This window comes from Grammomys surdaster, unplaced genomic scaffold (genome assembly GCF_004785775.1).
Source record: "Grammomys surdaster isolate TR1022 unplaced genomic scaffold, NIH_TR_1.0 126182, whole genome shotgun sequence".
NCBI classification, from domain to species: domain Eukaryota; kingdom Metazoa; phylum Chordata; class Mammalia; order Rodentia; family Muridae; genus Grammomys; species Grammomys surdaster.
This window is the reverse complement of record NW_021620988.1, coordinates 6,909,780-6,918,057: the sequence shown is the minus strand read 5'-3', so window position 1 is coordinate 6,918,057 and position 8,278 is coordinate 6,909,780. Positions and strand designations below refer to the sequence as shown.

General features: G+C 39.0%; 1 pseudogene; it reads left to right on the top strand.

Moving 5' to 3' along the window:
• Positions 1 to 5,708: 5,708 nt before the first annotated feature.
• On the top strand, positions 5,709 to 6,718 carry LOC114612767 (annotated as a pseudogene).
• Positions 6,719 to 8,278: the final 1,560 nt, after the last annotated feature.

Sequence of the window (8,278 nt, the reverse complement as noted above, 5' to 3'; positions counted from 1 at the left end):
CTTCAAGAGTTCAATGCTCTAACAAGATTTTTCTTGCATCTTCAACTCTACATTCTTTCCTTTGGCAGTCAAGTCCAAACATCTGAGGGTTTTTGTCCTGGTTTCCCATCTGCCACTATGGCTCTGATATTGATATTGATCAAAAAGCATGAGAACACTAGAGATCCACCTTCACATTGAGAAATATTACTGACTCTCATTCACATTTTCTATTCCATCGTGTGTCAGTTTTGGTAATCTGTGTCGTTCAAGGAACTTGTCTACTAGTCAAAATTATCAGCTACACTGGCATCATGTTATTCATATTCCTTCAGTGTTGGTTAGTTGTAGAGTGACAGACTGTTTTAAGATTTATTCTTATTCATGTTTATGTGTGTGTGTGTGTGTGTTTATGCTAAATGACTGCTCAAGGAGTCCAGAGGGAGGCACTAGATCCCCTGGAGCTGGAGTTACAGATGACTGTGAGCCACCTGGCATGGGTTCTTAGACCTGAACTTGATCCTTTGTCAGGGGCAGCAAGTACTCACAAACTCTGAGCCACCTCTTTAGCTTCACGACAACAGATCACCTTTTCAATTTCCTAACATATTCAATCTATGTCCTCACTCTTTTCTAGTGAACATCTTTTATGAGATTTTTTTTCTACTACAGAACTTGAAAGCCTTTCACATTGAGGGAAGTTTTGAAAATCATCAGATCTCTTTAACTACTTTGTCTGCCTTTCCAAAGTCATGATATCAATACACAGCTTGGAATTAAGCAATAGACTTAGGATCCTTATGCTAATTTCTGTAGCTCTTTTGCATGACTGCTCAGCAGTGATACTTTGCTACAAAAAAAAATAAAGTATCCTCTGTCAAATATAAATCAATTACTGCAGTGGGATCTATGACCTGACTCCCTCTTTTGCGTATCCCTTCATGTAAAGTGACCCAGAAAGGGCATCCACTGAAAAGCTAAGGTGTAGTACTGACATTACTTGTGCCCATTCCCTCACGCTTACTGATCCATATCACCTATTATCCAACGTGAGAAAACAGTTTAATATAATTTGCCTGTAAGCAATCAAGCTAGGAACCAATTACTCAGTCAAGAAGGAAACATAATTTCTTTTTTTTTAAGGACAAATTAAATATTTAATTTTGGATTTACTAATTCTATCACCATGCTCAACCATGGTCTTGCTGTGACATATGTATTCCCTGTTGGTAGTATACTTGAACTCTGAGTCTCCTGGAGTAAAAATGCCTTAATGTGTAACACACACACACACACACACACACACACACACATACTCACATACATATATACACACACACACATGCACACATACCCATACACACACACATACAATGTCTAAATATAGCCTGACAATCTTTCACTTTAGCTTAACAGCTGTAGATTTGAATAATAAAGCACCATCTTTTAAATAAAAATTCTCCACAAAGAGAACAGATTCCACTATTTTTTTTTCTTGTGAAAAGTGTGACCAAATTGCTTTTATTTTTATTTTTTCATACAGAATAGCTTGAGACCACTGGGCATTCAGTAAATGGTTAAGTTGACTTAGCTTCTCATTTTCAGGAAGCCATGCACATTCATGGAAGATGCCCCTCTCTATTTAGGAGAAAGCATTTTAGTAAATGAAAGTGGTAAAGTATAAGAGCAAACTTCAAAAAACAAAGGAAGAAATCACAGAAATGTTTAGAAAACAGAAAATTAAACCATTTAGAAAAATGACTATTCCTTTAAACCACTAAATCATGCTGCAAGGAATCATTGGAATTGTAAGGACATAATGTAAGTTGGAATTTCTTCCTAACTCCCTTCTTTCAGAAAACCTATAGTCTCTCCTTTGTGATACTGTTGGTACAGTTAAATAGATGGTTTCTATAATTCGTCTATTGATAATATAATACATAGGTTCAGTCACTAGAAAAATAAATATTCAAATTACATGATAGAAGACTTAGCAAAATTTCTTTTAAACATGTTCTATATATAATAAACATGAGATGATTCTAACAGTAAATTTGATTATTTCCTTCTCTTGTTTATGTGTAATAGCATAACTGTAGCATAATGGCCTATACAAGAGTTCAGGTAAAAGCAAGCTACCTGCCTTGTTTCTCAAACTTCTATGGTTAAAAAGTCAAGAAATTTCTTATTAAGAAAGGTAGCTATAGAGAATAATAAAATAATAACTGGGTTTTAGTTCTCAATGTTTTCTATCTCACCTGCCTAAATGTCAATGCCTCTGCTTTTGTAATCCATAAAGTGTGATGGGAAGTGCAAATATATTAAGGAAAACCTTGTAATTAATGAAGAGAAAAGGGGGAGTGTTAGGAATAGAGGAAAAGGTGAAGAAAGATGAAGAGGAGGAGAAGGAGGAAAAAGAGGAGAAGGAGCTGGAGGAGAGAAGGAGAAAGAGATTAAAGGGTTAAATAGGAAAGAAAAGATTCTTTCATGGGCTGCTTTAATGCATCCCCACAAAGTTCTGGGATTGATAGATAGTGAGAGACATTTCTGTGCTGTACTGAGCCAATGTGTGGATTCAGTGCTGGATTCCGGGTGCTGCCTAACCCTCCCATCATCTTAGCATCTAGTTTGATTAACAAAGTTGTGTCCAATAAAAGAGTTTGCTCTGTGTTACCTCTTCTTTCTAATCATCTCCTTGCTAGGTTTGGAAACATAATATTTCTGTTCATAAACACTGCAAAAGTCTGTATGCGACAATGTTAGAATTCTGAAAGATGAGAAACCACAGAGTCTGCTTTTAGGGGTTGTTATTCAACAGCAGAGGTAAGGCAAGCAAAAGTCTATGTATTTGAACATGTAATAAACACATTTTATTTTAACTAAACATGGCAGGTATATATATATATATATATGTGTGTGTGTGTGTGTGTGTGTGTGTGTGCGTGTGCGTGTGTGTGTGTTCAAAAACAAAAACAAATATCCCATAGCAATTCTATGAATAAATTGAAAAGCTTGGAAATAAATGTAATTACAGAAGGTAAACAATTACTTGCAAGGCAGCAAAAAATAATATTTGAATATATGGACCTCAAACAAGAATTTGAAAAGGCAAACTATTATGCAGAGTAGTCACACTAATGGGGATAAATTAACTTACATAAAAAATTACAAAAGAAAATGTAGAAAAAAGTAAGTTCTATTACTACTTTTACTAATAGTAAAAACTGAAAAAGACAGGTGCATTGGATAGGGATTGGCATATGCCTAGACTGTGTGATACCACATTGTTCTGTGACTTAAATGTCTATTGTACTAAAATGGGTTTTATTGTCCAATTAGTAAACTAAGATTCACTAAATAGACTAATAACAAAAACAGGTTAAGAAAATAATCATTACTTTCATTGTGAGGAAGACATCTAGGGAATACCAACATGAAGAGCAAGTTGGTCAAGTTGATGGATTACAAGCTAGGGACAGGTAGATGACAGGAAAGTCTGGAGTAATGTGACTGCAGAACAGTGGGCTCAGCCCTTAGACACAGTGCTCCTTATTGTTGCTGTCCAGAAGGAGGAGCCTGAAGGCAAATGCCTTCCTCTGTTCTAGGGATAAAATCATTGTCCCACAGCACCAGTTGAACCATCTGTTATTTTTTTCCACCCTGCAAACTAAGACATGTTTTCCCATGAGTATAATAATACAAATCCTCCAGTGATCTTAAAAACAGACAGGTTCCAAGTATTGTGCTGGCAAAATCCAAGTAAGAATGATGTAAGCACTCACAAACTCAAGGAAACTCCCTGATTTGTTGCCAAATTCTTAAATTCTTTTGTGGTAGTATATATGCTGCTCCTGAATGATTCTATGCTTTTTAACATGAAGTACTTAACTGGGTTTGTCAGTAAAATTGTAGGCTATATTTATTAGAATCTCTTTTAATATTTATTTTTATTTATGTATCTCATCTCCCCCCCCCCTCTCTCTCTCTCTCTCTCTCTCTCTCTTTGTGTGTGTGTGTTCGTGTGTGTACATGTGTGTAGACATCCCAGAAGAACAAAAGCATGAGTAAGACATTTATGAATGAATGCCTGATGTGTGTTCTGGAAATTGAACTCGAATCTTCTGTAAGAGCAGCAACTTCTCTTAACCTCAACTCTGTCTCTTCAGCCCCGTATCAGAATTTTAACTAAGTTTGTCCTCTGTCCTATTTTTTTTATATTTAAAACAATAATATATTGTGAGAAGTTAGAATCACCCATCTTGCAAAACAAATGACTCAATAATTTCTTAGGAGTTCTCACAATTGAATCACATACCCTGAAAGAACAAGAAATGAGATTATTTTTATTGGATGTTTTCTTTATTTACATTTCAAATGTTATCACCTTTCCCGGTTCTTTCTCCCCCCAAGAAACCCTCTATCCCATCCCACCTCCTCCTGCTTCTATGAGGGTATTTCCCCACCTACCTATCCACTCCCTCCTCCCCACCCTGGCATTCCCCTGCACTGGGGCATTGAGCCTTCACAGGACCAAAGGACTCTCCTCCCATTGATGCCAGATAAGGCCATCCTCTGCTACATATGCAGCTGGAGCCATGGGTCCCTCCATGTGTAGTGTTTGGTTGGTGGTTTAGTCCCTGGAAGTTCTGGGGTTCTGGTTGGTTGATACTGTTATTCTTCTTATGGGATTGCAAACCCCTTCAGCTCCTTCAGTCCTTTCTCTAACTCTTCCACTGGGGACCCCATACTCCATCCAATGGTTGGCTATGAGTAATAGCCATCTCTGTATCTCATACCTGTTCACATGTATTGATATTATAGCTTGCTATTTCACATACATATTGTCATATACCTAGCCTTTAGAGTGCTTTGTTTTGAAATTTTATAGCCAATAATACTTTTAAATTACCCTAGGTGAAAAGCTTACTTTAGTACATATTGCATTTAATATTAAATATAAAATATTTGCAACAGTCAGGACCTTTTAAATCACATATTCTGGTTTTGTTCATTTTTGTCAGTGTTTTTGTTTTTGTTTTGTTTTTTTTTTTTGGTTTTTTTAGTGAGTGATTTCTTAGGAAAAAAGGGTATTTTCTCTGCAAAACAAAAAAACAAACAAAAGACAACTGCAAAAAACATGTTCTATGTGAAGTGCCAAAGTTTGGAAGGTTTTGCAAGCCCTTAATCCCAGTCATTACAGTGAGATTTCTGGATGACATAGACAGTCATCCGCAGCAGACAGTCAGACTCAGTCCAAGTACTTACCTTATGTGCAGAGTAAGAAAGAAAACCCAGAAACTGAAACACAACCTGCTGAACAAGCAGACTGAGAGATGTGAGGGGAACTGGCTTTAGCAAATCTGCCAGTGAAAGTCAAATGTGCTAACTCATGGTCCCATCTGCTTCTATTACCTGCTAAGAATTGAGATAGCTATAAACTATCAAGATTGATTTCCTTTGTCCCCTCTTCTTATCCCCTCACCATGCCTAGGCTATCACATCACAATCAAGAGAAAAATCAAATTCAAGTTTTGAGGAGACTCGTTAACTATGGCTAGTGCATGATTAAGTGGAAAGACCTTCTCTGTATCAGTCCCACACCTGTGGAGTAACAATAATTATTTCTGACCTGTTCTAATCGCGTAAGACTACTGAAAGAGGGTCTCTGCTCCTTCCTGTTTCAGAGACATCCATATCTTCTCATGCAGTGCCAACCTCATCCCATAGACATGATGATGAAGGTCATTGTGAACAGATTTGGCCATATTGGGTGCCTGGTTACCAGGGCTGACTTCTGTTCTGCATTTGGCAAAGTGGAGATTGTTGCCATCAATGACCCCTTTATTGACCTCAGCTACATGGTCTTCATGTTCCAGTATGACTCTACCCATGGCAAGTTCTCAATAACACAGTCAAGGCAGAGAATAGAAGCTTGTCATTAACAGGAACCCCATCACCATCTTCCAGGAGTATGATCCTGCTAACATCAAATGGGATGATGCTGGTCCTGAGTATGTCATGGAGTCTACTGGCATCTTCACCACCATGGAGAAGGTCAGGGCCCACTTGAAGAGTGGGGTCAAAATGCTCATCATCTCTGCCCCTTCTGCTAATGCCCCCATGTTTGATGGGTGTGAATCATGAGAAATATGACAACTCACACAAGATTGTCAGCAATGCATCCTGTACCACCAACTGTTTAGCCCTCCTAGCCACAGTCATCCATGACAATTTTAGCATCGTGGAAGAGCTCATGACTACAGTCCATGCCATCACTGCCACTCAGAAGACTGTGGATGGTCCCTAGGGAAAGCTGTGTCATAAGGGCTGTGGGGCTTCCCAGAATATCATCTTTGCATCCACTGCTGCTGCCAAGGCTATGGGCAAGGTCATCCCAGAGCTGAACTGGAAGTTCACTGGCATGGCCTTCTATGTTTTTACCCCCAATGTATCCATTGTGAATCTTACAAGCAACCTGGAAAAACCTGCCAAGTATAATGACATCAAGAAGGTGGTGAAGCAAGCATCTAAGGGCCCACTAAAGGGCATTCCAGGCTAAACTGAGGATCAGGTTGTCTCCTGTGACTTCAACAGCAACTTCCACTCTTCCACCTTTGATGTTGGGGCTGGTATTGCTCTCAATGACAACTTTGTAAAGCTCATCTCCTGGTATGACAATGAATACGGATACAACAACAGGGTGGTGGACCTCATGGACTACATGGCCTCCAAGGATTAAGAAACCCCAGACAACCCCTCCCCCCCCACCCAGCAAGGACACTGAGAGCAAGAGAGTTGCCCTCGGTTGCTGAGGAATCCCTGTCCCAACTTGGCCCACAACACCCAGCATCTCCCTCACAATGTCCATCCCAGACCCTCATAATAATAGAAGAGGCCTAGGGAGCCCTACATACTCTCTTGAATGCCATCAATAAAGTTCACTGCACCCCCAAAAAGGCTACTGAAAGAATAAGTATGATGATACCTATAGAGTATAAAAATAAAAACAAAGGCATGTAATTTTGGCTAAAACTTGTGGATACCCTCGGCCTTGTATTTTAATGTTAATTTCCCTTTCCTGAGAAGGGCTGCAGAGGAGGAGCGAATCATTATACAGGTGAATTCTAGTGAACCTTCTGCCCATCTTAATTTGTAAAATAAAGGCTGGAGCCAGTCATTGGGCAGAAGGGGAGGTGGAGAAATAAAGGTTGGTGGGAAGAGAGCAGAGAGAGAGAGAGGAGAGAGAAGATGACTGACGGAGGACCACCGGGAAGCAGGAGGTAGAAGGACAAACGCAGGGTCTGAAAAACCCTCAAGTTATAAGGGTCTCATAGCTTGGGAATAGAGTAGTGAAGTGGTGAATCTGCCCAGTCTAGGCTTGCAGAATATATTCATAATTACTGAGTTGTGTTTTCATTGACCTGTCATATTTGGGTTGGAGATTTACTGCAACAAAAACTTCTTTGAAAAGCAAAATGAACATAACAAAGCAAGCAAAAGCAATGGAAGGAAACAAGGGCTGGCAAAACGGTTCAGTAGGAAAAGATTTGTGACACACATCAAGACTCATGGTCTATTGCTCCATAGTATCCACATTTTGGAAGATAGGAGCCAACTCCCACAAGTTGTCCTCTGACCACCACAAGTTGTCCTCTGATCTCCGAGAGTGAGCGCGTGTGTGCACATGCACACACACACACGCACACACACACACACATACAAACACACACAAACATGCATTAAAATATGTAATAAAATTTACAAAAAGAAAAGAATAATAAAACCACTGAATAGCAGCAGCCTGGTGTGCATGCATGTCTATAATCTTAGCATTTAGAAAGGTGGAACGAGCTTGACTCACATAGTAAGACCCCGCCAATAAAATAAACAATAATACAACAACGAAACGAAACATGAAGGACACATTGTCTGCATCTATTCTTACACTTAAAGAAAGTAATGAATTGTTGCAGGGCTTTATGTATTTTACAGCTGCCTTTTTGTGAGAAGAAAATTTCTCAAATTTGTCAGTTTGAAGTGCAATAATAGCATCCTTTGTTTTACAGGGCTAAAATGCATTTACTCCTTTCTTGGACCCATAAGATACTTAAAAGCAGGATAAAAGTCTGACATTGCTGCCTTCATTTTGTGTCAGCACTTGGGCTGAAAGCAGATAGATAAAGTACTATCCTAACCTCTCTACTTTAGCTACCTTAAATTCCAGGATAGACAAGGTCGTTCTCCAGATGAGGTCAATAAGTAGACAAGGTCATTCTCCTAGATGACTACTGTTACCCAT